This window comes from Phocoena phocoena, chromosome 8 (genome assembly GCF_963924675.1).
Source record: "Phocoena phocoena chromosome 8, mPhoPho1.1, whole genome shotgun sequence".
NCBI lineage: Eukaryota > Metazoa > Chordata > Mammalia > Artiodactyla > Phocoenidae > Phocoena > Phocoena phocoena.
In genome coordinates, this window is record NC_089226.1 from 84290333 (window position 1) to 84299216 (window position 8884).

The following is an 8884-nucleotide window of genomic DNA, read 5'->3' on the forward strand; positions in this document are numbered from 1 at the left end:
TCTGTAATTGACACATATCAGGAACCCAATAAATACTTGTGAATTAATGAAATAAAGAAAATATAAGCAGAGATGATCTTTGAACTCGAGCAGTTGTAATTCGGCATCTAAGAATACACATCTGAAAGGTTAAATGAAGAGTCAACATTTTAAGAGAAAGTTTTGCCTCATGTTACAGCTATATTATATAAACATAGGGTGAGCCAGCAAGAATCAACCAGTGATGTTCTACTGAGAACAGTAAACCCAAGTTTTAAATGTTGAAGACTTGAAAGAATCTATAAATATCTACACGATATACCTAAGTATATCGAAAATTTCCTTCACCTTTCAGTTCGTTTTCATAATAAGCCTTCAAAATTTGAGGGGAAGGAAGGGAGGAAAGAAGCAAAGGAAGGCCAGATGAAAAGTAAAAATAAGGAAATAATCAAAAGCCTTCCCTTTATCCCTTCCATGCAATCTCACAGCCATTCCCTAGAATCCTTGGTCCTGAATGTTTAATAACGAGTGTTCCATAGTTTCAAGGGGAGGAAGGCCCCACAATCCAGTTTAATATAAGGTCATTTGAAATGCTGTAGTGGGACAGGTTCATGGTCCAGGAAGCCTCAGACAGTTTCACCAGGGAACATATTCCAGAAGGTCATTGTTCTCTTTGATATAAACGTCAAAGATTAGGGACAAGAAAAATAATAGTTACTGTTCACTGAGCGCTTGCTCTGTGCCAGACATCTTCCTAAGGATGTGTTACATTTTTCTGGGCTAACCTTCATAACAGCCCTCATCTTCCCATGAGGAGACAGATGTTTTGGAGGTAACACGAGCAGGCCACCATGAGCTGGCAGAGCCACGATGGGAATCAACACCTGTAAACCTCCAAACCCAGGCTCATAAGTACCACACTGTAGATGTCACCACAGCATCACATTTCCCTCAGTAACCCGCTCTTCATGGATTAGTCATAAAAGCTTCAAGTCAGCAAGCATTTGGTGGGAAAATACATAAAGGAAGCACATGTCCTTGGCTAGAAGGACGTGCCATCTTCTTGAAAAGATGTGACAGGAAACAGGCAGCCAAAAGTAGCAACTGTACAGAGTGCTAAAGGAAAGTTCCAGCACATGTCAAGATGGATGCTATAGGCAAAAACACGTGGATGACCAGCGAGCAGAAAGATGAATCACCATATGGCATTAGTAGGGAAAGTCTCACTGAGAAACCGAGTTATGATGGGACTCTCACAGGATTTGGACAGAGAGAAGAAGCAAATGTTGTTCAGGTCAGTTCATGCTCACCTGGCCTGCTAGACCAAATGGTGGCCAGGCTGCAGAGCACGGAGCAGCGCTTGGCCGAGAAAGAGTATTCAGGGTGACAGCTTATCAGACACATAAGCATGTCTGGAGTTTGATGAGCAAGTCGACATCCATGTGATCGGTATAACTGTTTGAGACTTGAGTCCCACTTTGCGTTCGTCATCTGCTAAGAGTGAATCTCAGCTCTGCCATTTACCAACTGTATGACCTTGGGGAAATTACTTATCCTCTCTGTGCCTCGATGTCCCCATCTGCAAAATGAGCATTATCATAGTATCTACCTTCTAGGATAGCTGTGGGTTGAACAGGTTAATCTATATCACGTGCATGGCACGGAGCCTGGCACGTGCAAGTGTGATGTGAGGGTTTGCTATTGTTCCTTTTCCATTTTCACCATTCTGCACCCAATTTTGTGGGGTGTTGAGGTGGGGTGGAGAAGAAAGGAAGGTTTCGCACAGCAATTCCTTCTCCTAATCACCTGATTTATTTTAAATGCCTGTTTTGGATATGGTCCAGCTTCTGAATATCTTTCCTGTGTTCTCCAGAATGGCACAGAGAAACTGTCAAGTTTGCTATGAAAACTGCACCTCTATAACAGCTTTGGGTTCCAATATTCATCTCTGGCCTCTTTTCCCATCAGCAGTGTATTGGGCTGATGTCTAACAGTTACAACTGGCAGCATGGGGTCCTCCACCATTCCTTCTATGTCATGTGCATTATTTCAGCAGACTTAGTAAGAACAAGGATGAGAGTAAGGAATCAAAAGAGGATGAAAGGTAAAGAAGAGAAGAGAAATAAAGTGAGAAAAAGAAGTTCCTTGTATTTCTAGCATTTGAAATGGCTTCTTGGCATTACTCAAATTGGGAGAAGGCAAGAAAGTAAATATTTATTGAAATTACTGGAAGCCAAGCATGGCCCCATATATTTCACACATTCAAAGAGATTAAGTATCTTGCTCGTACTTGCACAGCTGTTAAGTGGGAGAGCCCAGCTTGAGACCCAGCTCTACGTTTAATTGGACTCAGTAAATATTAATGGAGCAGTTGACAGGCCAGGCACTGTTCTAGGAACTGGGGACACCAGAGTGAAGAAAACAGATCAAAATCCCTGCCCTCATGGAGCTCACGGTCCACTGGGCAGACAGATGATAAACCAGACAGGCAAGTAAAACATAAAGTGTATTAGACAGCAATAAGCCTTATATAGGAAAAAAAATAAAATGGAAGAGGAGGATAGGTTGGGATGGGGAGGCTGTAATTTTGGAAAGGATCGTCGGGGAAGGTGTCACTAAGAAGGTGACAATTGAGCAAAGATATGAAGAAACCAAAAGTATGAGACAGGTGTGCATCTGGGGAGAGAACCTTCCAGGCTGGGGGAAGGGCAAGGGCAGAGGCTTTGAGGCAGGAGTGTGCCTGCGATGGTGTTGGAGGAACAGCCAAGACCCAGGGTGGTGGAAGTGAGGCGAAGGAGGAGGGGAGCAGGAGGGAACGCAGCCGGTGGCGGGGCAGAGCGCCTGTGTCTGCAAAAGCCCCAGCAGGGAAACCTTCTAGGGAGGTGAAAGTTAGCTGGAGGTTTCTTTTCTTTCTCTCTTTCTTTCTCCCTTTCTTTTTCTCTCTTTCTTTCTTTCTTTCTTTCTTTCTTTCTTTCTTTCTTTCTTTCTTTCTTTCTTTCTTTCTTTCTTTCTTTTTCTTTCTTTTCTTTCTTTCTCTCTCTCTCTCTTCCTTCCTTCTTTCTTTCCTTTCTTTCTCTCTCTCTCCCCCTTCCTCCCTTTCTTTCTTTCTTTCTCTCTTCCTTCCTTCCTTCCTTTCTTTCTTTCTCTCTCTCTCTTCCTTTCTTTCTCTCTCTTTCTTCCTTTCTTTCTCTCTCTTTCTTTCTTTCTTTCTTTCCCTCTCTCTTCCTTCCTTCTTTCCTTTCTTTCTCTCTCTCTTTCTTCCTCTGCACTGCACAGCTTGCTGGATGTTAGTTCCCCAACCAAGGATTGAACCCCTACCCTTGGCAGTAAAAACTCTCAGTCCTAACCACTGGACCATCAGGGAATTCTCAAAAGGTAGCTGGAGGTTTCTGACATGATCTGACTTGTACACCTAAACAGGCTCATCTTCTTGATGTGTTTGAAATAGACTGAAATGATCAGGATAAAACAAGGGGGAACAATGAAGGGGATATTGTAATAACCAGGAAAGAGATGGTCATAGCCAAGGAGTAGCAACGAGAGTAGTTAATTTAAAAGGGTCAAATTGGCTTGGATATATTTCAAAGGTATAGCCAATAGGATTTCCCTGCAGACTGGACAGGGGTATAAGAAAAACAAAGCAAAACAAAAGGCCAGGAGACAAGAGGGACCCCAAAGTTTTCTGCTCCAGCAAATAAAAGAATGGAATTGTCACTAATGGAGATGGAGAGAGAGGTTCAAGATGACTGTTAAAACATCAGGAGGGGTAGAGCAACCTGGGCTGCAGGTATAAATCGGTCTCAAAGCCCATGCTCTAGCTAATAGCTTAAGAACTTGGAATTTGGGGATTTGTACCTGTTTTGGGGGATGGGAGGAATAGTTTTCCAGAGTAATGAGAATGAAAAAACTACTGAGAAAATCTCAAAAAAATAAGTCATAGTTTGAGCTATGACTTTTTTTTTTTTTTTTTTGCGGTATGTGGGCCTCTCACTGTTGTGGCCTCTCCCTTTGCGGAGCACAGGCTCTGGACACGCAGGCTCAGAGGCCATGGCTCACGGGCCTAGCCGCTCCGCGGCATGTGGGATCTTCCCGGACCGGGGCACGAACCCGCATCCCCTGCATCGGCAGGCGGACTCTCAACCACTGTGCCACCAGGGAAGCCCTGAGCTATGACTTTTAAAGTCCTGATCCACCCAAGCTTTTTCTGATTATCTGGGCCCTTTCCCACCCTCCCACCTCAAATAAAATCTGTATATGCCCAAGTTGGTTCTGGCCGTCACTCTCAATGGGAATGAATGGACCTTTCCACACTAAACTTTAGAGAAACAGTGGTTCTCTACTTGTTGACACTCTTTCGGGATGACCATGAACTCAGGCACCCTTTCCACTCTTCAGTTCGTCGGGCTACTGGCTGCCTTGCAGCTCTTGGCCATTTCAGAGTTTTTCTAGATTGACAAAGGAGGAAGGTGGCAGGTCAACTTAATCATTCAAATAACCCTGCAGTGTGTCAGGAGATTCATCAGTTTCCTTATCACTTGTGTTTTCTTATCTTGGTTATAAGTCAGGGTCACTGTGATTTTGCAGGACAGCATATGAAAGGGAAGACGCAATTGATCATTGTAGGAATAAAAAACTGAGCTAGACCCAAGAGTAGATGTCTTTTCTCATGAATGTAGAAAGTTTCACACGCTCGCATCCTTACTATTCATTGCTTGTGAGCTGGATCTGGGATTTGGATTCAACATTTATTGATCTCCTACACAACAGAGGTTAAGTGCCCCTGCCTGTGTTAACCTCATTTAATCCTCACAACACTGAGAGGTGGCATTACCTTATGTTACAGTGGGGGGAAATGAGGCTCAGAGAGGATGAGCAACTGGCCCAAGGCCACACTGCCTGTGAGTGGCAAGAGCCAGCCTTCCCACCCAGGTCTTTAGGGGCTCTTACTTCCAAGCCACATTTTTTTGCCTCATAATATAAGAAAATAATGAAAGATTCAAATGCAAAACAGTCTGTAAATCCAGTGTTAGTCAAAGATGACTTTTCTTCTCTTTGGAAAGGAATTATCCACGTAGAGAAATTTGACCTTTGAATATGGAAATTACACTCTTATTTGGCAGGAGAAAGTAGAAAAACACTTTATTCAATGCCTAAAAGATGTGATAACAAAGACAGGAATTTTCTTTTTTCCATTTGCTCAAAAGAGTAGCCAAATTCACAACTTAAAGTAACATATTGTGTGTGTGTGTGTGTGTGTGTGTGTGTGTGTGTGTGTGTGTAGAGAAAGAGAGAGAGAGAACACTAATAAATGCTTATTCTGGGTAGGTACTCCGTTAAGTGCTTTCCAAACGTGATTTCTCTGAATCTTTGCATCACTCCCGTGGGGCAAATACTATTATCTCCCCTGTTTTACACATGAAGAAACTAAGGTTACGGTTTGTGTACTTACCTGCAGTACACAAAGCTTGAGACCCGAGATTCCAATCCACGTGGACCTGAGCAACTCCCCATTTCCTCTGCAGCCCAATACACACCATTTGAAAACGGTACCCCTGTTGAAATGGCTACTCTCAAACTTCACGCGTGGGCATGTAAATTGATAGTTTTCAGGCTGGCACTTTTGATTCAATCAGAAAAGTAAGCATATTCTTTTGGCCCAGCAATTTCATTTCTAAGAATTCTCCCCAAGGAAATAATCAGGAATATGTGTGCAAAGATTAATATGTAAGTTCTATACATTCTTATTTAACTTATTTATCATTAAGTTATTAAAATAGATACTATGTTATTAGACTCAAATGTCTACTAGGAACTAGATTAGACCCATCATGGCACATCCATATTGAAATAATATGAAGTCATTAAAAATCAAGGTACATTAAGTGAACACAAGCAAATACTATCTCAATTGTATAATACACATGTAAAGCCTATAGTATGCACTGAAAAAATACCTAAAGAGATACACTAAACTTTCTGTAAAGACATGACCACGTTTAATTTGACCTAAGGCTGACAAGAGGCCTATTTTAGCCAGAGGTTCACTGCAGTGTCTTCGCAAGGTATTGTAGGGATCTCTACATCTTCCCATTGCTCAGGGAACAAAGTCCAGACTTCTTAAGTTGTACAGCCCTTAAAGGACTCTGGTCTTCTAATCATCTATCCTCCTTCTCCCTGCATTGCTCACTATGCTTGACCCACACAGGCCCTTTTTAGCTCCTGGATTGTACCTGCTCAATCCTAGTCCTATGCAGGGCCTTTGCACATGTTGTCCCTTCTGCTTGGAATGATCTTCCCCATTCTTCTCATGGCTGGCTTCTTTCTACAGGTCTCGGCTTAAATGTCACCTCTTCAGGGAGTCCTTCCTTGACTACAAAATGTAAAGTTGGCCTCCTCTTTTCTTCTGCCCACAGCATCCTGCTCCTTTTCTTTTTTAGCACATATGATAATTTGTAATGACATGTTTATGTGTTTCACTTGCTCAGTGTCTGCCTTCCCATAGAAGCGGTGCCCCGTGAGGGTAAGATCCACATCTCTTTTGCTCACCACCGTATACTTGACGCCTGCTCAGAGGTTATTCATGGCAGGTACTCAATAAAGACTTGCTGAATGAAGGAATAAAGGAACAAAGTTAACACCAAGTTATTAGGCACTGACTCTGTACCTAACAAGGTGCGGGGAACATTTAGAAGCTTGCTGGATAAAGAAGACTGGGCTGAGATAGTAGGCGGCTGATAACCAGTTTAAGTCAGTGTAACACACAGGCTATAGGAATTCATACAAGGAAATGCTTCACTTGTTTCTAAACCATTTTCTAAGAATGGCTCATTGGATCTGAACTGTGCCCTGCATCCTAGAAGGAATGTGAACTGGAGAGAAATATCACTGAGCACAGGTCTCCGATTTTCTAAAGGGATCTAGGGCCAGGTACATAGGTTGATGTGGAGTCATTGTACCACTTTGCATGTGTTCACAGCCTCTTTTGCCTCACACCGTCCCTCAAAATCTGACTTGCTTCTTTGCCCAGAGAAAGAGGACCTGCAGTCCTTCAGTCTGAGGGGGCTTGTCCAAATCCCTAGAACAGCGGTTCACAAATATAAGTCATGTCTCCGGAAGAACCGTTCAAAATACTAAAATAGTGGGGGAAGAAAACAGCAAATCACTTTTGTGTTGAAAGAGAAACTTTTATACGTAAAATCTTGTAGGAGGCTTAAGAACAATTATAGGAAAAATAAAATAGATAATTCTACATGTTAACTGAATATTTTCCCCCCTGCAGATTGGAAAATGGCAACACGTATCTGATTTTACAAACAGAACATGTAGGGCTAGCTTAGGGTCCATCAGCGTTCCTAGGGCGTGCTGTCTTCAGATACGAAATTGGGTGTTTGCAGTGGGGGCTGGCATGGCATAAATATTTTCCAAGCCCTATTCAAACAGCAACTTCTATCTGCTACCATGCTATCAATTTTTCCAACAGTTGATTGCAAATTCACCTCATAAATCAATCTGTACAAGAGGTCAGAAGCCAACCACAGCCAATTAAAACCTCTCAGCAATAATTCATCCAAGATCTGAGTAAGGATTTTTTTTTTACAAGTCCTAGGAGGCTCTTGTTTATTCTAATCAGATCAGTAGAGGAAGAACTAAATTGGGTAGGACCCACATTTTTCTCTTATCCCAGGACACAAACTCAGATGTTTTTATAAGGAAAGGAAGAGGAAGAGGAGAAAGATATGAGGAAGGAGTGGGCTGAAGAATTTAGAATGCTTTCTCCACATAAAGGAGTGTTCCCGCGGCTCTCCCCAAGGCTTGACCTCCTCTGACTGCTTCCCCTGCTTGACATGGGGAGCTTGTATGCCAACCTATTTGGGGTCTGAGTCCTGTCAGTGCTGTGTGCGACAAATAAGTACAACTAACTACTATTTAGTGAGGGCCTGTGACACGTCAGACCCTGTGGGAGATTGAAATAAATTCAATATGTTTGTTGATTTTTAGGAGACTTTAGACTAAAGAGGATTAACCAGGTGTGAGAAAGTGCTGGAAAAACTAGGAGACTATATAGCATGTACCATAAATATATAAACATATAACCACACACACATATTAATATACTATAACTCTGCAACTTTAACTACACTTTCACTATAGAACTGTGTTGGAAGCTGAGTGAACTTGGACAAATGACACAGGTTTCTAAACTTCTGTTTCTCATCCGTTAAGTGGGTAATAATAGCAGTACCAACTCACTGGCGTGTGGTAGATTAAAGGAGAGATTTGCAAAGCACTAGCATGCTCTCTGGGCCCCTGAGCACCCGCTCAGTGCTGGCTACGATTAAGAACGATGGTAGACTCTAGGCCTTGCTGAAGTGCTCCCTGCTTATCAGCTCGTTTGGTTTCAATATGCTCCCTCCGGCCCCGGGTCTAGCCAGACTCTTGATTGATTACTCCCGGGGTCTGCGATGCCATCTGCTGGAGGTCAGGACTGAGGACGTGCAGGCTCCCCCAGGCCCATGGTCCACAGCCACCTGGACCTCCTCCTTGTGGCAGCACAGCCCAAGGGGCAGCCCTGCTCTGTCGGAGGGGCCCAGTGAGGCTCAGCCCTCTCCCGTCTGATCAGCAAGTCTCTCGTTTAATCCCGCTCTCAGACAGCCTCGCGCGCACAAGCAAACCTTCCAGCTCCTTTTTATAACAGAATGCTTTATTTTCTGATTATAAATGTAAAATAAACACTTACTATAATAATTTGAACAGATTCGAAGTGTATAAAGGAGAAAATTAATAGTCTCCCTCCACCCTCTTTACTCCCTACTCGCTATCCCCATCCTAAGGTAACAAATGGCAATCATTCTGTGAATATCCTCCCATGACTTGTAAATACATAAAAAATACCTTTGAAGTGTTT